This window comes from Pinus tabuliformis, chromosome 8 (genome assembly GCF_031772625.1).
Source record: "Pinus tabuliformis cultivar Carrire ecotype Pingquan chromosome 8, CPIR1, whole genome shotgun sequence".
NCBI classification, from domain to species: domain Eukaryota; kingdom Viridiplantae; phylum Streptophyta; class Pinopsida; order Pinales; family Pinaceae; genus Pinus; species Pinus tabuliformis.
In genome coordinates this window covers 1,424,189,159-1,424,202,503 of record NC_142294.1, presented here as the reverse complement: position 1 = coordinate 1,424,202,503, position 13,345 = coordinate 1,424,189,159, and positions in this window count along the sequence as shown.

Genomic DNA, 13,345 nt, shown 5'->3' with positions numbered 1-13,345 from the left:
AGCATACACTTTCTGCCAATCTTGGGTAGCCCTTAGATTCTTTCAAACCTTCTTAACAGTCTCCTCCATTTCTACTAGCATGTTGGGACCCAATGCCAGCTTATCAACTAGATTATTCTATCTATGGGTACCCTGCACCTTCTTCCGTATAACACCTTAAAGGGGCTCATGCCCAGTGATTCATGATGTCCATTTTTATATGCAAACTCCATTAGGTGGAGGTAGTCCTCCCACTTATGTAGTTGTTTCATCACAAGCATGTGTAGCATGTCCTCCAACACTTGATTTACGCGTTCAGTTTGTCCATCCGTTTGAGGATGGTAAGTAGTACTAAATTGGATGTGGGTACCCAATCTTGAGAAGAGGGTTTTCCATAACGTGGATGTAAATTTTACATCCCTATCAGAAATTACCACCTTGGGTATGTCATGTAGACGAAAAATTTCCTTCATAAATACATCTGCGATTTCCATAGTTTTGAAAGTGGATTTCACAGGTATAAAGTGAGTAGTTTTGCTCAGTTTCTCTACTACCACCATAATTGAGTCATCTGTTTCCTAGTGCGAGGTAAACTGGTGATAAATTCTAGTGATATGGTCTCCCACTTCCATTCCGGGATGGGAAATGGTTGCAATAAACCAGCAGGATGCTAATGTACTGCCTTCACTAGTTGGCACTCCAAACATTTGGACAAGTACTCAGTGACATCCTTTCTTAACCCAAGCCAAAAATACCCTTTCTTGATGGGTGACAACAGTTTTTGGTAACCAGGGTGGCCAACACATGGTTTCCTATGAAACTTATCCAATATGAATTGCTTAACAGAGTTTTGGTTAGGAACATAAATTATGCCCTTGAAAGTAAGGAGGTTGTAGAAATTTCTTTCGAAATATGATTTTTCCTTTCTCGACAGGGCTTCCTTTGTCTTTTGCCAAAGAAAATTGTACTCTGGATCTTTGATAGATACTTCCTTTATGATTTGAGGAATATTTGAGCGTACTTGGTTGATTTGGACCTCATAAATACAATGTATTTTTTTGCTCAATGTGTTGGCCACTCGATTTTCCTTCCCTTTAAGATGTTTCATTTCAAAGTCAAACTCACTTAAAAATGTTGTCCATCTGGCCTGTCGAGCATTTAAGCTAGACTGGTTGAAAAAGTTTGTAAGGCTGCTATGATCTGTTAATAGCAAAAATTTCTTCCCCAACAAATAGTGTCACCACATTTTAAGTGCATGTACTATCGTTATTAATTCAAGGTCATAAGCATAATAAAGTTGTTCATACTCCCTCAATTTCCGTGATTTGTAAGAAATAACTTTTCCCTCTTGTATCAACACTCCACCAACACATTCTTTACTTGCATCATTACAAACCACGAAAGACTTTTCTGGATCTACTACCTTTAACACTGGTGCAGTGGTAAGTAGGTTTTTTAGTCTTTCAAAGCTTTGTTGACACTCCGCTTTCCATTGCAAAGTGCGTCCCCTTTTCCGTAAAGAGGTCATTGGGAAGGCGATTTTTTGAAAATCCCTCGATAAACCGACGGTAGTACCCGGCCAAACCCAGGAATAATCTAATATCCGCGACATTATTTGGAGCGGTCTATTCCATAATTGTCTTGATCTTCTCCAGGTCCACTGCTATTCGATCTGCTAATATAACGTGACCCAAGTATTGAATTTGATTTTTGAAAAAGTCACATTTGCTAAATTTAGCATATAACTAATTTTCCCGCAGTGTTTGCAACACTATTATCAGATGTTCTTTGTGTTCTTCCTGATTCTTAGAATATATTAAAATGTTGTCAATGAAAATTAGTACAAATTTATCAAGATAGGGCTGGAAAATACCGTGCATCAAACTCATAAAGTTAGTTGGGGCATTTGTGAGGCCAAACGACAACACCACGAACTCATAATGACCATAATGAGTTTAGAATTCAGCCTTATAAATGTCCTCCTCCTTTATCCTTATTTGGTGGTAACTGGACCTTAAATCAATTTTTGAAAATACTTTGGCTCCTTGCACCTGATCGAATAAATCATCAATACGTGGTAGGGGATATTTGTTTTTAATGGCCAGTTTATTTAACTGACGATAATCGATGCATAATCTCAAAGTTCCGTCTTTCTTCCATACAAATAGTACGGGGGCTCCCCATGGGGACACGCTGGGGCAGATGTACTTTTTATCCAGAAGCTCCTGGAGCTACATTTTGAATTATGTCAACTCAGGCATGCTCGTGCGATAAGGGGCCTTGGAGATAGGGGTTGCACCTGGAATTAGTTCGATGGTGAAATCAATATCATGCTTGGGTGGTAATCCAGGAATGGATTCAGGAAATACATAAGCAAATTCCTGAATGACATGGATATTTTCCAAAGAAGTCATTTTGCTTTTGGTGTTTGTAAATCCCACTTGAACAACATATATTTGACAACATTTCCTAATACATCTTCCTAGCTGACTAGCAGTAATAGGATGCAGTTTGGTATTTGTCTTGATTCCTTGAAGTTCCTTCCTCTGTCCTGATTCTGTGATAAAACTGATGGTTTTCTGCTTACAGTCAACTAGGGACCAACATTTTTCCAGCCAATCCATCCTGATTAAAATGTCGTATGAACCCAAAGGAAGTATGTTAAGGTCCATGTGAATGGGTTGTCATGAAATTGTTAAGGGACAACGTTATGCTTTTTGCAACTACCTTTCTTTTTGTCCCAGTGGCTAATTTAACCAGCCATGGTTTCGGAAACTTATTGATTTGCATTAAACACTTTTCTACCACCTTAGGACTAACATAGCTTAAGCTAGCATCGAGATCAAACAAAACAGAGACAGGTTGCTTAGCAATCATACCTTCACATTCGATCATGGTGGGCTGATATTCTGCCTGATGATCATCCAGAGAAACATTGATCCTGGGCATGCTCCTTGCCACTTCTCCAACCGTGGATGCTTCCTACATATTTGATAGTTGTTTCGTCCTTGCCTTATGCAGGCAGTTTTTGTAATATTGGGGTTCTCCGTGTTGTTCCTTAAGAAACCAATTTCCTGGTTGTGAGGAAATCGTGCTTAAGAAATTAATAAATATTTGTTTACTGTCACTTATTGTTTTTTGTATTCTCAAATGAAGGACTTGGAAAACTTGGTCTTTAACTCTTAATACATGTATGACCAGAACATCTCAGAATGCCATTTGTTGCCAGATATAAATGATGAATGAAGAAAGTTTGAAGGAGAAGTTAGAGATAATATGTTGATCTTTTATAGAAACTACTATATGTAACTTAGAAGAATTATGTTAATGAGAACTGAATCATAGACAATATGTTGGTCTTTCACAGAAACTATTATCTATAATTTATAAAGGAAGTGAGGACTTCAAGTATAGGAGTGCTCTTTTAAGGAATTTTAACTTTATCTACATAAGAAAATAAAGACCTACAGCTTCATTACTATACTTGAAAAGAAGAGAACATAGCATGACACATGACATAGAAGCTTATAAAATTATATGCAACAAGTCATGGAAACTTCCGATTCTTTCATTAATCAACGATGATATCAGGAATACAGTGGCCTAGTCTCTGGGTTCTCCAAAATTCCAACCCTTTCCTAGTAAATTTTCCTCTTTTTATATATTGTGGAACAGTTGTTGATTTCTGAAACTGCTCAGCTTTTCTAACTATATGAAGTAAAAACTATTACAGAATTTTAATGAGGGTAAAGACACCTCAAAGTATATGAAATAACAAGAAAATAATTGGATTCAGAAGGGGATGATAACTGTTGGCTTGCTCTGTTGATCTGTTGCTTAATTCCTCTGTAAATGCCCTAATGATGCTTAATTTGTTTTAGCCATAATGAAATGTGTTTATTTTGTATAACCCTGGGCTTACATGGGCATTCTGATTGGCTAAAATGCAAAGAAAGATATCGGATTGTCTTCCTCTTCAGCTTCGGCTCTAACCCCGATTTTCCACTTTACACAGCGAAATTAACGTGAATTTCTGATTAATCCGGAACTCAAAAGAGTTAATCCTGCTTTATAAACCTATCAAATCTGCCCGTTCAGCGCTTCGTTGACTTGCATCGCAAATCACAATTGGCCCGAAAATCACTGTAAAACTTAACTTATCCACCCTTAGGCCGCATAACTACGAAAGTGTTAGACTTACACGTAAATCATTTATACCTGCGCTTTTCTATTGTAAACCTTTTACAATGAAAATATATTATAAAACATGCTTTTTCCGCCTTCGCATAATTTTCGAGGTATACTTTCCCGCCGATTTATCCCCGCCATTAATCTACGCTTTTCAGATCGGATGGTCTATAAAGGTTTCAGGTGGGACATAAGCCTGAAGAATACCCGCTCGAAATGGGTGGTTTCCTCTCTCCACCTGACTACTACGTGTTAAATGCTGAGTGGGATCGGGTGAGCTCCAATAAAACCATTTACCGTTTTAGCGCCGCCCAAAAACCTGCCTTATAACTTGAAGTCTGCTTTTTCATATGCCTTTGCGGATCTACCGGACTTATATAACATAATATATATCACTATCGGATCCGGCTAGTCGTAAATCGCAATTGACATGTCATATACATATATATAAAGTGCTATACAATGATCGCAGACCCGTCGAGGCTTTAAACTATCATATATGTATATGCTTCAAGTCCGACCTTTCTATTATAATTCTTTATAATAGAAATTCATATAAAACAGTGTAAATAAAAAATATATATGAATATCAATAAAAGTCTTTACAGCCCGCGATAAGACAGAAACGCTGAATTATAAAATATAGCACATAAACAATCGGGTCCCGAATCCCCATCACTCATTGCAATCGGAAAAGGAACCTACATAAAGGCTTTTCGGACCTGCCATCATTATAAAGTATGGCATATATAATATCGGGTCTGGAACCCAATCGTAAATCGCAATCAGCGCTTGCCAGTGGAACCAACCTTCCATAATCATTGCGAACCTATCGAACTTTAAAACACAACATATATATTTCGGGTCTGATGTTAATGCTTTAACACTTGTTTCCTTTGTAAATCCGATATATTTCTTCATTTCTTTTATATTTTGATTCCGATATACTTGCCTTATCTTTTTTCAAAATATTTTTCAAGTGACTTTTGAATGAAACAAATAAAAAAATACATGTTACAACATCTGGCTCCACCTAGGGATAATGCTTTTGCCACAGAAGCACTAAGAACCGTAGATTAGTGCCTTAACTTCGGGCATGGAGTCATATATTGCTTTGCATAAACTGAAATACTATGGCATTTGTACAATGATTTCACTCTGGTATTCACAATGAAATGATGCTTATTCTTTAGAACTGGAAGTAGTGTTTTAAATATTGCCCATTAACAGGTGGCTGTAGAGTTTCACCATCAAGATTCTCAAGGATTAAGGTATTATTGGATCTCACTTCAGAAATTCTAAAAGGACCATACCAGAGAGGATCAAACTTCCCATGTTTACCCTTATCTCCTCTTCTAGTATCCCATCTGAATACTAAATCTGCAACTTTGAAATCAATTTCCTTGCCTTTCCTGTCAAAAATATTTTTCATCTTGGATTGATACATAATCAAGTTGTCTCTTACCTTGTCCCTATTCTCGCTTAGCTCCACCAATTTGTTCATTCTTCTTATCAAAGTATTTGGTTCTTATTTCGCCTCTTGAATCATTGCAATCACTGGCTTTACAAGTTGACTTGGAAATCGAACCTGGGTTCCATGTACTAATTCAAAAGGTGATTTCCCTGTAGATATTCTTGTAGTTACTCTAGCAGCCTGCAGAGAAAACTTTAACTTAGAATCCCAATCTCTTTGATTGTTTGCAATGGTTTTCTTAAGGATCTTCATCAAAGTTTTGTTATTATATTCAGCTAATCCATTTCCCTGAGGATGGTAAGTTATTGAATGGGACAAAATAACATTATACTTGTGAAAAAAAGAAATGAACTTACTTGAGTTGAAGACTTGAGCATTGTCTATTATAATTTTAACGGGGTATCCAAATCTGCTAAAAATATTTTCTTCCAGGAACTTCATTACTATTTGATCATTTGCTCTCTTAGTACGAATTGCCTCTACCCATTTGGTAAAGTAATCAGTTGCTGTGAGAACCCACCTATGTTGTCTGCTTGAAGGTGGATTGATTTCTCCAAAAAAGTCCAATCCCCATTTCCTAAATGGCTCCTCTATGAAAACTAGAATCAAAGGTAAAGGAGCTAATCTCTTTTTCTCGGCAAAAAGTTGACATTTCTGACAACTTCTAACAAACTTATATGTATCACCAAATAAAGTACGCCAATAAAATCCTGCCTGAAGGATCTTATGTGTAGTTACTTCCAACTGTAATTTCCTCCACAAAACCCCTCATGATAATCTTTGATTGTTTCTGTAAATTCATCCTCTGTTAAACATAGCAATAGAGGTCCAGCAGGATCCTTCCAGTACAATCTGCCTTCCACAATCACATATGGTTATGCTTTGATCTTTAGTGGCCTATACTTTGATCTATATAAGAATTGGAGACAAGAAAGAAAGCACAAATAATGAATTATATGCTTATACCATTTTGAACACAAAAATTTATATCTGATCTTCATACCTGGATCTTGCTCTCCTTCATTTTCTTTAGCTACTTTTTCCTCCACAAGTGCCAACAAGTTAATTCCCAATGCCTGAAAGTTTGATTCTGTCAACATTTTTTCCAATCCTTGTCCTTTCACCAACTTTGTGGGTTTTATGTCCAAATCATATTCTTGGATCTTGGCAATCCACTTTCCTCTTCTGCCTTCTACATCTCCCTGTAGTAATACATCTTTCACTACAACGTTTGGCACATAAGAAATGATTTGGGACTGCAGCACGTAAGTTCTAAAAGCTTCCAGGGATTTTACCAAAGCATACACTTGTTTCTCAAGAATATTATATTTCAGCTCAGAATCCCTAAGAATCTTACTAAAGAATGCAACTGGCTTCTCTCTCCCTTCATCATTCTTCTGTAGTAAGACAACAGCTATTGAACTTAATGATGCAAATGAAAAAATTTGTAAAGGCTTTTGGTAATCAAGACTGATTAAAACTGGAGCTGCTTGTAATACCTCTTTAATCCTGGAAAATGATTCTCTAGCTTCTTTGGTCCAACTCACTTCATTCTCTTTTTTTAGCATGTTAGTAAGTTCTTTTAAAATTTCTACATAGTTGGATACAAATCTTCTCAGGAAGTTTATCTTTCCCAAAAACTTTTTAATATTCTTTTTACTCCTCGGCAATGGTACTTTCTGCACAGCTTGTACTCTGGCTGGGTCTATCTTCACTCCTCCTCTGGAAACAATGTGTCCCAATAGTTTTCCTTCTTCCAGAGAAAAAATGGATTTCATGGGATTTAAGGAAAGTTAAAATCTTCTACATTTATCAAAAGTCCTCTTCAAATGATCCAAATTTTCTTTATCAGACTTTGAGAAAATAGTAATATCATCCAAATATATTACTACAAACTTATCTCCAACAAAAGCAATGTCCATAGCCCTTTGAAATGTAGCACCTGCATTCATCAATCTGAAAGGCATTCTGGCATACATAAATGTTCCCCAGGGGGTTGTGAACATTGTTTTCTTTTGATCTTCCTTATCCACAACCACTTGGTTATAACTAGAAAATCCATTTAACATTGACATTCTAAAAGATCCCGTTACCTTTTGCAACACATGATCCATCTTAGGCAATGGATAGTTATCTTTCAAAGAAGCCCTGTTGATATTTCTGAAGTCCACACACAACCTTATTTCTCCATTTTTCTTTCTCACATGTACTAGATTAGCCACCCAATCAGAATACCTGAGTGGGACTATGATTTTGGCATCAAGCAACTTCTTGACCTCCTTTTCAATTGATGGTAGAAGCAGAGGATTTATCTGTCTAAGCTTCTGTTTGTAGGGTTTAACCCCCTCCTTCAAAGGAATCTTATGCTGAATAATGTTTACATCATAGGTTTTGAGATATTCATAGGACCATGCAAAGACATCAACATAATTCTTGAAAAGTTTAATATATCTTTCTTGAAAATTAGGTGAAACTCCAACATATAATTTGACTAACCTAGGATTCTCCTGAGTTCCAATGTTGTGATCCTGAATATGTTCATCCTGTGAGATTTTCCTTGAGTCCACATCTACATCATTGGAATAAAAAAGCCTTTCAATAGGAACAAGTCACTTTGGCAGAATATTATGTTTCAATTGAAAGATCTTCTGATTTGCTATTGAATATTTTAAACCACTAGCTCCTTCAATTTCTGTTGTCTCTTCTTCGTCTTGATCAATTTTCGTGCCCTGGAACTCTCAACCATAGTCAAAAACTCCTTAATCAGCTGGTCATCTTCAAAAAACTTGCTATTTCTTAACATTATCAGGAACAGAAGGTCTGTGTCTCATTTCTACCTCATATCTTACTCTTGGATTAATAGGAGGCTTGAAAGTGCTAGCAGCCACAGCCAATGAATCTACCAATCTATTCTCATCTCTTGGAATGAATTGAATGTTAAAAGCTTCAAAGAAGTTTTCAATCAAATCTCATACCTCATTTCTGTATGCTCGGAGCCTAGGATGCTTTGTTTGGCAGTGATCTTTTATCTGCTTAATAATTAGCTCTGAATCTCCAAAAGTAGAAATTGACTTGACTCCCATCTGTTTGGCTATTTGTAGAGCAATAATCAAGGACTCATATTCTGCCACATTGTTAGTTGCCTCAAACTCTAATTTGAAAGAAAAAGGGAACATATTACCTCCAGGTGCAATTAGAAGAAAACCAATTCCTTTCTTGGAATAAGCTCTGTCAAAGAAGCATTTCCACACTTCTTCCATTTGCAGCTCTGCAATTACATTGGCTGAAGCAAATTGATTCTGATTATCTTCAACTAGCTGTGCATTATCATGCAGTGTGAAACAAACAAAGCCATCATTCTCCTGACTCTATACAGGTGAATTGCTTGCTCCATTTTTTGTAATTTTCTTTACAAACCTAGCTTCTCTGTACAATCTCCTCTCCTCCCCACCAAAAATCGATATAACAACATATGTAAATCTAGTTTCAAAACACCTCCCAATTTAGCCCCCTAGGACCTAGATAGAAGCATTCCAGATCTAGTAGGAATATTTGCTACTACAACATCCATGACCAAGCTTCTAGCTATAATTTGGGCAAGTGACACTACCAGATCCTTAATTACCCCCAGATACTTGACCTTCTTTAAATCAAAAGAATACAAATCCCTGTAATGTTTGGTCACCTGTAGATTTAGTTGCTTCATCACTAACAAAGGCATAAGATTATGTGAAGCTCCCGAATCAAACATACAATTATGTAGGAGGAAATCATGAACCAATAGGGAAATATAAAAAGGAGGTATTGAAGAATCCGCTTCCTCTACATATGGACCAAAAACCACTACTGGTATATCTTCCTGCAGATTTACAGTGTCACTCTCATTTTCTTTTAAATTAATAAACTCAACAATCTCCTTTTGATAAGTAGGTGTTTTTGCCAATTCTGTAAGGGGAACTTGTATTCTTACCTTTTCCAGCTCCTTGGTAAGACTAAACAAGTGACCCTGTTTAGCAGTCTTTTCATTCTCATCTTCACCTTTCTTCATGACTAGAATTATTTGAGTAATTGAAACAAGTTTCTCCAAAGGAACTTTTCCAATTTGATCTTGAGAAGGCTCACCTCGAAGTATCTATGTCTTTCCTTTTGCATTTTGTTGTTGGTTTCCTTTATTTACTTGTTTTGCAGGCTGAGATTCTTATGGAGTTGCCTTTGGTGAGGAAGTTGAAACTTGCTTCTCACTTTCGTTTTCCTGATTTCTTGATCTTTTCCTAGATCTCAGGTCATATTTCTTATGTAGTTCAGCCTGCATAAAATCAGAGAATTGTTTCCAATATTCATCAATTTCATTTTCATCATGAATAGCATCTGCTTCATCATACACATACTCTTCTCCTTCAATTCCAAGTTCATCTTCATCAACTGCATATAACGTAGAAATTTGATTTTCAAGTTGTTCTTCACCAGGATCTGCTTCTATATATAATGGTGCTTGAATTTGATTTTGGTATTTTCTTTCCTTTTGCAAGATTTGCAAAGGTTGTCTTCTGTATTGGGGATTAAAGTTCTTATTAAACTGTGTTTGTCTCTAAGAGTTCTTATTTTCTAACTCTAACCTATTTAACTTATCTAACATGGTTTTAATTACATTACACATATCCTCCAATGATTGACTTGGAGAGGATTCTATATTTGCCTTTCCCTTGTCTTGGGTAGGTTGTGTTTCTGGTGCTTTTCTTGTAGCCACCAGATTCGCTTCTATCTCTAAAGCATCTGTTTGGATTTGATCAAGGGTTGGAGCTCTTCTTTCCCTTAATGTGAATCCAAAATTTGATTCAAAAGCCCCTGCAAAAGTTATTTTTGCACTAGCAAGAGGAGGTTTAATCTTTGCTGGGAGACTATTGTACAACTTGTCAAATCTTCTGACAAATTCGGCGACGGTTTCATCAGACTTCTTCTTTATGGCATTAAACTCTGTTAATGAATATCCATGGTCTCTTTTTTCTCCACATCTCTAAATAAACACACGTTCCATCTCTTCCCAAGAAGGAATAGTATTATTGGGAAGTCCTTTGAACCATTTCCTTGCTTCTCCATCCAGGGACTAAACAAAAAGTCTTAGAACAACATCCAAATGTTCAACATTTAGGCTTTCTACAAAATTAAAAAATACTACTACATGATTCTCTGTTGTCTATTCATCTTCTCCTGAAAAACGTGGAAGAGTTTTAAGGTAATCCTGTGGCATTTGATTGAAAGGTTGTGGTAGTTGAAGAGGTGCATACCTATTCACTAAGAATGCAGGTGCTACCATATTTATTGAACTTTGATTACCAACAGATGTGGAACTTGATTGAGAGGTAAATGGAATGTGCAAAGGAGGTAATGTGGTTATTGGTTGAGGTTGAATAATTACAGTAGGTAAATGAAAAGTAACAGACTCAAAAGATTGGTCTTGACAGCTAGGTTCCTGAAATAAAGATGATGAAAAAGATGACTCTCTATCAGATAAATGTTTAGATAAGTTGTTTCTTGATGCAGACAATGTAGGAATTGGTCTAATTGAGATCTTAGACTTCCTAACCCTCCTTGAAACCAGCCTTTCAGGATCTAAAAGAGCTTGAACCTTCTTTTGTGAAGTGTCTGATCTTGTATGGGGCCTTCTTGAAGCCAGAGTTATTGCTTTGATTCAAAACAACCAAATATTTCCTCCTCATTGAACAACCAGAGGAAAATATTGAAACCCGAGGAAAAATATTCTTGTCTTCTCTCCCCAGCAATGGCGCCAATTAATGTTGTTCCTTAAGAAACTAATTTCCTGGCTGTGGGGAAATTGTACTTAAGACATTAATAAATATTTTTTTACTGTCACTTATTGTTTTTTGTATTCTCAAATGAAGGACTTGGAAAACTTGGTCTTTAACTCTTAATACATGTATGACCAGAACATCTGAAAATGCCATGTGTTGCCAAATATAGATGATGAATGAAGAAAGTTTGAAGGAGAAGTTAAAGATAATATGCTGATCTTTTACAGAATCTACTATCTGTAACTTAGAAGAATTATGATAATGAGAACTGAGTCATAGACAATATGCTGGTCTTTCACAGAAACTATTATCTATAATTTAGAAAGGAAGTGAGGACTTCAAGTATAGGAGCGCTCTTTTAAGGAATTTTAACTTTATCTACATAAGAAAATAAAGACCTGCAGCTTCATTACTATACTTGAAAAGAAGAGAACATAGCATGATACATGGCAGAGAAGCTTACAAAATTATATGCAACAACTCATGGAAACTTCCGATTATTTCATTAATCAACAATGATAGTAGGAATACAGTGGCCTAGTCTCCGTATTCTCCAAAATTCCAAACCTTTCTTAGTAAATTTTCCTCTTTTTATACATTGTGGAACAATTGTTGATTTCTGAAACTGCTCAAACTATCTAACTGCTTTTCTAACTATATGGAGTAAAAACTATTACAGAATTTTACAGAGGTAAAAGACACCTCAAAGAACATGAAATAACAAGAACATAACTGGATTCAGAAGGAGATGATAACTGTTGGCTTGCTCTGTTGATCCGCTGCCAAATTCCTTTGTAAATGCCCTAATGATGCTTAATTTGTTTTAGCCATAATGAAATGTGTTTAGTTTGTATAATCCTAGGTTTACATGGGCATTCTGATTGGCCAAAATGCAAAGAAACATGTCAAATTGTCTTCCTCTTCAGCTTCGGATCTAACCCTGATTTTCCACTTTACACAACAAAATTAACGCGAACTTTTGATTAATCTGGAACTCAAAAGAGTTAATCCTGCTTTATAAACCTGTCAAATCTACTTGTTCAACACTCCGTTGACTTGCATCACAAATTGCAATCAGCCCAAAAATCAATATAAAACTTACATTATGCACCCTTAGGCCGCATAACTACGAAAGTGTTAGAATTATGCGTAAATCCTTTATACCTGCGCTTTTCTATTGTAAACCTTTTACAATGAAAATATATTATAAAACATGCTTTTTCTGCCTTTGCACAATTTTCGAGGTATACTTTCACGCCGATTCATCCCTGCCGTTGATCTACGCTTTTCAGATCGAATGGTCTGTAAAGGTTTCAGGTGGGACATAAGCCCAAAGAATACTTGCCCGAAATGGGTGGTTTCCTCTCTCCAACTGACTACTACGTGTTGAATGTTGTGTGGGATCGGGTGAGCTCCAATAAAACCATTTACCATTTTGGCTCCGCCTAAAAACCTGCCTTATAACTTGAAATCTGCTCTTTCATATGCCTTGCGGATCTGCCGAACTTATATAACATAATATATATATGCTTCAAGTCCGACCTTTCTATTATAATCCTTTATAATAGAAATTCATATAAAACAGTGTAAATATATATATATATATATATATATATATATATATATGAATATCAATAAAAATCTTTACCACCCGCGATAAGACATACGTGTTGAATTATAAAGTATAGCACATAAACTATCGGGTCTGAAATCCCCATCGCTCATCGCAATCGGAAAGGAACCTACATAAAGGCTTTTCGGACCCGCCATCATTATAAAATATGGCATATATAATATCGAGTTCGGAACCCAATCGTAAATCGCAATCAGCGCTTGTCAGTGGAACCAACCATCCATAATCATTGTGGACCTGACAAACTTTAAAACGCAACAT